An 8,298-nucleotide genomic window follows, 5' to 3' on the forward strand; every position below is an offset into this window, starting at 1 on the left:
ACAATTGATGCACTGAGGGAGCAAACGTGGCGGGTTTAACCACAGGCCTTGATATTGTTTTGAAGATCTTTAATACATGTAATAAAATTCTGTTTAACCTCAGTTAAAACTGATGCAGTGAAACATGTCCATCAGGGATGTGCACAGCCATTCTGAGGGGCAGGGGCTCAAGTGGGAAAAAGTGGGCTCTTTTATTAAAAAAAAAAAAAATTCTAAACAAAGCATTGAATATATTAGGGGTGTGCGATATTGACAAAAATATATGTCAATATTTTCTGGGATTTTATCTATAACGATAATAATTAATAAATAATAAATAAGTAATTGCTGAGTGTGTTATTGTGCTGATATCTTAAGGACTACTGTGGACTGCTGACTCCTAAAGTTTTTGATATTCTGCATATTCTATGTGGTAATCAGTTCAAAGCTGTGATAGAAATGTATTCTACCTTTTATGGTCATTTTTACCTGTATAAAGCATTTTTTCTTAAAGTGTGCATCATCTTTTCAGTCAAATTCTTAAATCAGAATCTTAAATCTTAAATCAATTGAATCAGTCAATTAGAATAATTAGTCATTTGGGATGTTACCAAGCAACTGAAATATTAGTATTGACAAAATTAACCTTAACAAAGCATTAAAAAAAAAAAAAACACAGAAGCTGCATTAAAAGTGGCATTTAGATGCAGCATTTATACACTGTTTGATGCAGGACATGAATGCTTTAACATGCAGTTACAGATGCATTAATACTGTTTTGATATTTTAAACATAAAACGTTGAATGCTGATATTTGAAAATATATTAAAAAATATATGTGATGTATATATGTGCACGTGCCTGATGTCCATCCATAAATACATAAAAATACATATTAGACCCAGTATCCCCAAGACCCCACACACATATCCATCCATTTTTCAAGCCGCTTGTTCTCATGGGGCTGACATCCATCCATTTTCCAAACCTCGTGGAAACCACAGGCATTATGAATGCATTGCTTTGCATGTTACTGCATGCAATACTGCGTTAATCTATACTGCTTTTTAAGTATTTTTTATCGCAAACAAAAATAGTAGATTAATTCATTACTATATACTAATTTGAAATGGAAAATATATTTGCTTTAAGAACTGTGCAATAATAATGGGGGTGTAGCTTAAAATACCTATTGGATTGAGAGATTCATAGATAAAGTGTGAGAAATGTATGGGTTGTAGAGGCTCATAAGTCTTCTTAGCTTTTCTTCACTTAAGTCATGCATGTGCCGATAAAAATCTTGTTACCAAGTGAACAACGTAAAGGGGAATTCCACCCAGTTTCAATCTTTTTAATAGTGAGTTCTTTATCCTACAGCTTTTCATGGGACGTGGGCAAATATGCTCTGCTCTGCCAAAAGCAGGAATCAAGAGATCCATCCATAACGCCTTCTGGCTGTTAATGCTAAAGCCTCTCAGCTTGAGAGAAATGGCTAGTTAGGAGTGTTGGCATGAGGCCAAACATGTCTCATGGAAAAGACAGATGTATCAGGACGAAACTTGGGGTTTCAGACTCAGTAACTTTTACCCTGAAAGTGTACTTTTACCCTGAAAATGAAGAGTTAACTGTGTCTGTGAGTTGGTGATGTGCTACCACATATTCTTAACTGCACACTCTCAGAAATAAAGATACAACAGCTGTCATGGGGCAGTAGCATTACAAAAGGTCTTTTTTGGTACATATTAGTACTTAAAGTGTACACATTAGAACCCAATAGGTACAAAAGTGTACCTTTTGAAAAGGTACCTCCCCAGTCACAGCTTTTGTACCCTTATTCCTGAGAGTATAGGCTAAAGGTACACTTAAAAAAAATAAAAATAAAGGTTCCCGGGTGAGTCTTTGCAATCTGGAGTTGCTATACTGTTCTTTGGAGATTAGAAAAGATACTGATGTAACACTATAGGTTTTTCAGATCAACATAATGGTTTCCGGGGTCTTAAAAGCACCAACAGAGCATTCACTGATTTTTTTCTTACATAGAGAGTATCGTAGAATAACCTTTATGGGGGGATTTTTATTGTCATTGGAAATCTATTTTTAAAAGAACAAAGCTAAAATTTAAATTTGCTGACAATTTACTCACCCTCAAGCCATCCAAGTTGTAGAGGAGTTGTTTCTTCATGGGTACCGATGTGTCACTTGCTCACCATGGATCCTCTGCATTCAGTGGGTGCCGTCAGAATGAGTTCAAACAACTGATAAAAACATCTCAATAATCCACACGACTCCAGTCCATCAGTAGTATGAAACAAATAGTTATTATAAGTTCTAAATAACGTGAATCTATTTTTTTTTTTTTCAACCTTTTTTTTCAACCTTAGTTTTTATTTGTTTGTGAACAATTCCTTTTTGAGTGATGGTCAATATGTTTGCTTTCCATGCAGATACTATCAATGGGAATGTAATTTTGTGTGTTTTCCCTCATCCTCTATGTGACATTTTAGCATTCTATTGGATAACGGAGTCTATAAATCCATTAATAATCCATGATATGGCTCTTTTTCTGTTTAGATATAATCATTTGCCACAGAATTGAAGGGATTACCTATTTTCACCTTTAAACAACATTGTGTTCTCAACCAAAACTCACCTGAAAAGAAAGAGGGTTTTTTGGGCTGAGACTGGATTATGTTGTGATTGACAGCAACGGTTAAAGGATTAAATTTGGCTTTTGGTTGCTCTTCGGTTCTTGGCATCCCAGTGTCCTTTGGTCTGGAAGTCAGTATATGTCATACGAAGTGCCTATTGTTCACTTCTATTTTTGAAAAACCAAAATAACAAATTAATAAAGCACATACTGTACAGGATTTCCAAAACAATGGATGTAAATTCAAGACAGTTTTACAAGTTTCAGTGTGATTCATACATCGTTATTATCATATGCTATTATTTCACCAGAAAGTCCAATATTTTTGTAAGATACCAAGAGGAAGAGCAAGAGAGATTGTAATGTTGCATAATAGACGTGTAAGGCTTAAAAAAAAAACCTTTCCGTCCAAACATTCAGTCTGATTTTGACTTTGACCCCTCCTAGACAGACGCTAGCTATTAAAAGTCAATATCAGCAGTGCTGACACTGAAACATTTGAATGCAAGCAACAACACAGCTGCTGAAAAACTAAGTGTACCAAGGGACTGAATGTTCTCTTTACAAGCATTTGCAAACATGTTTATTCATCAGTAAGTTCACGGGGGAAGTAAATTAAAATTAAGTTATATCTAGTTACATTAAATTTCAAATCATCTTAAATAATGCACATAACCAGCATGTTTCATTACATTACATCAGTATTACATCAAGAATGGTATTACAAGAATTCTAGTCTCAGTTGTTTTCAACCTTTATAACTTCAAGTCCCCCGCTGTCAAAGTCAACACTCAGAAGCCCCATTTAAATTTACTAGAACTGTAAATTCATTCAAGTTTAATAGCAAAGAATATCTAAATGCTTTAAAGCACTATTCATTAATTAAAATAAAATACATAAAAAAATACACTAAACATGATTTTAAATATTATATATATATATATATATATATATATATATATATATATATATATATATATATATATATATATATATATATATATATATCTTTAAAGTGGTTTAGGTGGGCTAAAAAATTTATAATCTAAACAAAGAAGAAAGTTTCCAGAAAACTTTGAGTACTTTTCAAGAGCAATAATTAAATATTCCATGTTCATGACCCCTGATCTGCAAATTGAGACTGTGTCTATACATTGCATCAGTTAAAGGCAATAAACAGGCCACTGTCATAAGAAAATATGTGTCAGGACAACATTTGAAACAAATCGTGAGAGAAAGGAGAAAAATGTATGGATTGGCTGAAAGAGAAAGATTCAATTAAAGAGTTTACAACAATGAATGTCTCACACTTGAATGGCAGGACAGCCGGAGAGTGAGTGGACAGGAATTGTGGGGGATTATATCATGCTGTATGAAGCTGTAATACAATAGAAACACTGTTGTGTCTCTATTGAACTACACCTTGCAAGCACCCACAAGGGCAACACTTGCTCCAGAATACGGTTTCTGATTGGACAACCGTAATCTTGAATTGTTGATGCACTTCATTTATCATTCTGAACAAATCAAAGATTTCCATCCACCTGGAGGTTATTGCAAAAGCTCTCATAGTCAGTAACACAAGGCTGGCTGACTTACCAAAACTCTTTTAAGTTTCATGTTTCAGAGCAATTGGGAATCCTATAATTATAATACAACTGAGTTGCAGTGAAACAGAAATACTGCTTGTAGATTATAGGCTACACAGCAGCTTTGCAAACATTCAATCAATACGACACTCAAAATTAGTGCTAGCAATATGACAACTGAATGAAACAAAATATGAATCCAGAACTAAAGAATATAAAAGGAATTATTGAACAGAATATAGAAATGATGTGAGATAATTTTTAAAAAAGTGTTAAAAGAGTACAAACCTTGTACAGACCTATTCTTATTAATACACAGTGATCTGAGTTTGTATCTCACAATCCTGACATTTTTTTTCCAGAATTCTGAGAAGAAAAGTTTGAATTGAACAAAAAATAAAATAAATAAAAAATAGGGAATAAAAGTTGAGAAAGTTGCAATTACATTATTTTTTTTCTATTTTGTGGTGAAAAACATGAGATGCAAAATTTAAAAAATAAAGTTTTTAACTATTGGAAAAAAAGGCATAAATGCAAGATATTATTTTGCAATTTTTGGGGGGCTGGGGTATTCTGAAGTATGCAATAAAAAGTTGATGACCTTTTTATTTTTTATTTTGTGGCAGAAGAAAAAAAGAATTGCGAGAAGCAAACAGAGAATTCAGATTTTAATTTTATTCAGATGCAAAAATTAATTCTGTGTCCTTTTCTAGACCTTTTTTTCTTTTTTACTTTGTAATGGACTATTTTTCTTAGTGGAATCTTAGAATAATAAACAAGTAAAATTATAAAAATGATAACAATGCAAATCAATAATTAATGTTTATATATCTATTAATTTGGTATGCAGCTGTTTAAGACAACAAATAATGTACTCATCTTTCAAAACAGCCTATGAAAAGTGCCTATATAGTATATAAAAATTAGCTAGAAATGAAGATACAGAAGAATTAGAAGTGCAATGAGAAGAAACAAGGCATCACAGGAAGTAGCAAACAAGGTGTAAAAGGTCAGATCAGAAGATTAGAAGGGGTGGGATGTCACGGGTACTTGCCTTACAGTCAACATCACGATTAACCTGTGAGCAGAGCAAGGAACTGGGATGAATAGAGGAAGTGAACCATGAGTCAAGAGGGACAGCTAAGGAGTCAAAATGAGAGGTGGGAGCCAAGAGCCAAGGGGATTGAAAGGAAGTTGTACATTCAATGAATGGAAACATATCGGACACTAAAATGGCCATGAACTCCCTAAGAGAGGTCAGGGTTACAGAAAACTGCTGGGGAGATTTATAGAGGCAAGAAGGCTGTCAGCGCAGCCGTGGTGAACCAAGGTGCAACAGGTTCAACAGAACCCAGAGAGAAGGTTGTGTCTGCAAAAGAAAAAGGATTTGGTTTATTATATGCACACATGGAGGCCCAGATGAGGAAAATCTAGATGAATACATATAGTACCACTTTTAAATAAAGTTTGTAAATATATGTTTGACATTTACATACGTTTTAGTTATCTTTTAGATGTATTCTGCCATAATACATAACTTTGACACCATTTGCATTACCAACATGAATGATGACAAATCACATGGTTTCTTTAGAAAAGGTGAGTTAGGATTTTTTTTTAAGCGATCCAGCTTACAATTTTCATAAAAAGGTGAAAATATATATACAAGAATGGGAGATTTTGGGTGAGAATTTTTCAATTCGTTCAGTAATTCCTCGTAACCACTGTCAATGCCCTAATCACTACTAACATCCTGGCAGCCATTAGTAACCATATCTTAACAACAAAATGGACCTATCTATATTTATTAATAATCTCATTCCAACCAAATTGAGTAAACAGTCATATTTATTTTAGAGTTTCTAAGAAAAACACCATATGGCTCAACAATGTCTCCTTAAGCTGCAAAACAGAATAAATATAATATTTTTCTTGTTTGATCTTCCACAAAAGATGATAAACCCTAACCTCTTCAAAGAGGTTCTGGAACCTCTTAGATTACCTAGCTCACCACTAAAACTCAATCAAAGAAGCTTTTGTCAGGCTGTAGTGCCTGGAGAGAGCAAGCATGTGCCAAAGTGACCTTTCTACAATAGGCACTGTTCTACAATGTGACCTATGGACTATGGAGCTTAACAGCAGCGAATAAGGCCGGTCCATTCTGAGAAGACAATTGCATTCTCTAGGAAAGCAAGAGCCTACTCTGCGGCCAACCATCAAATACATTAGCTTTTCTGGATTAAAGCAGTCTATCTGGCCATTGTGGCGTCATCGGCTTTAAGGAAACAAAGCAAAGACAAACAGCAAAGCCATTGTAAAATTCTTAAGGCATCAGAGCTATCACTACAAGTAAGTAAGTTTGTTTAAACAAGTAGGTTTTTTAGCAACTTTTTAAAATTGTCCACAGAGCCCACATATCTGAGACTCAAGGGAAAAGCATTCCACATCTTGGGAGCAACTACCTCAAAGGCACAGTTACCTTTTGTCTAATCTAGGGCGAGGAACAACTAGCGAGATCTGTTTGGAGGATCTCAAATTCCTGCTGGAATTATAAGGTTGCAACAACTCATTTACATAAAGAGGAGCTTGACCATACAATGCTCTTAACACCAACACAAGAATTTTCAATAGAATTTACAAATTTGACTGGGAGCCAATATAAAGTGATTAAAATCGGTGTTGCGTAAGATCGCTTTGATGACTTGGATAAAAGCTTAGCAGCAACATTTTGAACCACGTGCACTTGTTTCAGGGATTAATTACTAAGACATGTAAAAAGAGAATTACAATAACCAAGGCAGGAGGAAATAGAAGCATTCATAATCATCTCCGTCTTCACTAAATTTCACCATTACAAAAACTGATAAAAACTATTTCGAACCAGATAGTTGAGAACAGTGTTGCTCAAGACTCAAAGCTTGTCCCATTTGAACACCTAAATTATGATGGGAAAGTTAAACAGAATGGGATCAGTTCTTCAGGTTTTTTTTTTAACTGCAGGTAATTGTTTGCCATCCAAGCTTTTATCAAGTTTATAATTTAAAAAAAGTTGAATATAATATAATATATTTTCTTGGGTCTTAAAATTAATATAAAGCTGAATATCATCTGAACAGCAATGCATATACCTTGAAAAGTACATATTAATCCCCATAGAGGCAGCACAGCAAAAAGCAATGGTGCCAACACTGAACCCTGGGGAACCCCACATGAGAGAGGTGCTGTTGATGAAGCATAATTTAGAATTTTAACTGAAAAAGACATATGTGATAAGTAAGAGGAGAACCATTTCAAGGTTGTTCCAGAGATACCAACATACTGTCTGAGCCTCTCAAATAATACAGTGATCAACAGTATCAAAAGCAGCAGGAAGATCTAATAGAACCAGAACAGATAATTCCCCTGCATCACCTTGCATTAACAAATCATTAAAAACTCTTAAGAAGAGCAACAAGCACAAAGTCATAGACACAGGGCCAAAATCAACATGATCTCAATTCCTCTGGAATAATCCAACATGATACTTACATTGGAGGAACACAAAGTAATGCACATTGTGTACATGATCACAGAGATGAGTAAACGTTTCAGATTTAGGTTGATTCAGAGTGTGCTGCTTTTTCTGAGACAAGGTCTGTGTGGATGCAGACAATGTGCTTGACGGATCGTTTTGGCTGTCTGTCTTGGCTACACACCAGAGAGAAATAAACCACTGTGGAGTTGGCCTGAATAAATGATGTGTGAATGTCTAACTTAGTAGACATACGTACAGCATGGACCTGCGCGCAGTACCAGAATAGGGAGTTAACGGCGGGTGGGATGGGAGGGCATATGAATGCATTTAAGTGGCAAGAGAGTGGGTCACAGGCCAGATTCAAAAAAACATAAGAGGACTGATATATGAGCACTCCTCTGTTTTCTTCTGATTCAGAAGGGTAGACTGCTTCTTCGATGTGTAGAGATCTGTCATGGTATTAACATGCCTTTAGGGGCTCCTTCAGATTAACTCCCTGTGAAAGCCAAGGATGTCTCTGAACAATTTAAGTGGGTTTAAAGAAATATTTTATCCAAAAATGAGAACTG

The sequence above is a fragment of the Carassius auratus genome, chromosome 42 (assembly GCF_003368295.1).
Source record: "Carassius auratus strain Wakin chromosome 42, ASM336829v1, whole genome shotgun sequence".
Lineage (NCBI taxonomy): Eukaryota > Metazoa > Chordata > Actinopteri > Cypriniformes > Cyprinidae > Carassius > Carassius auratus.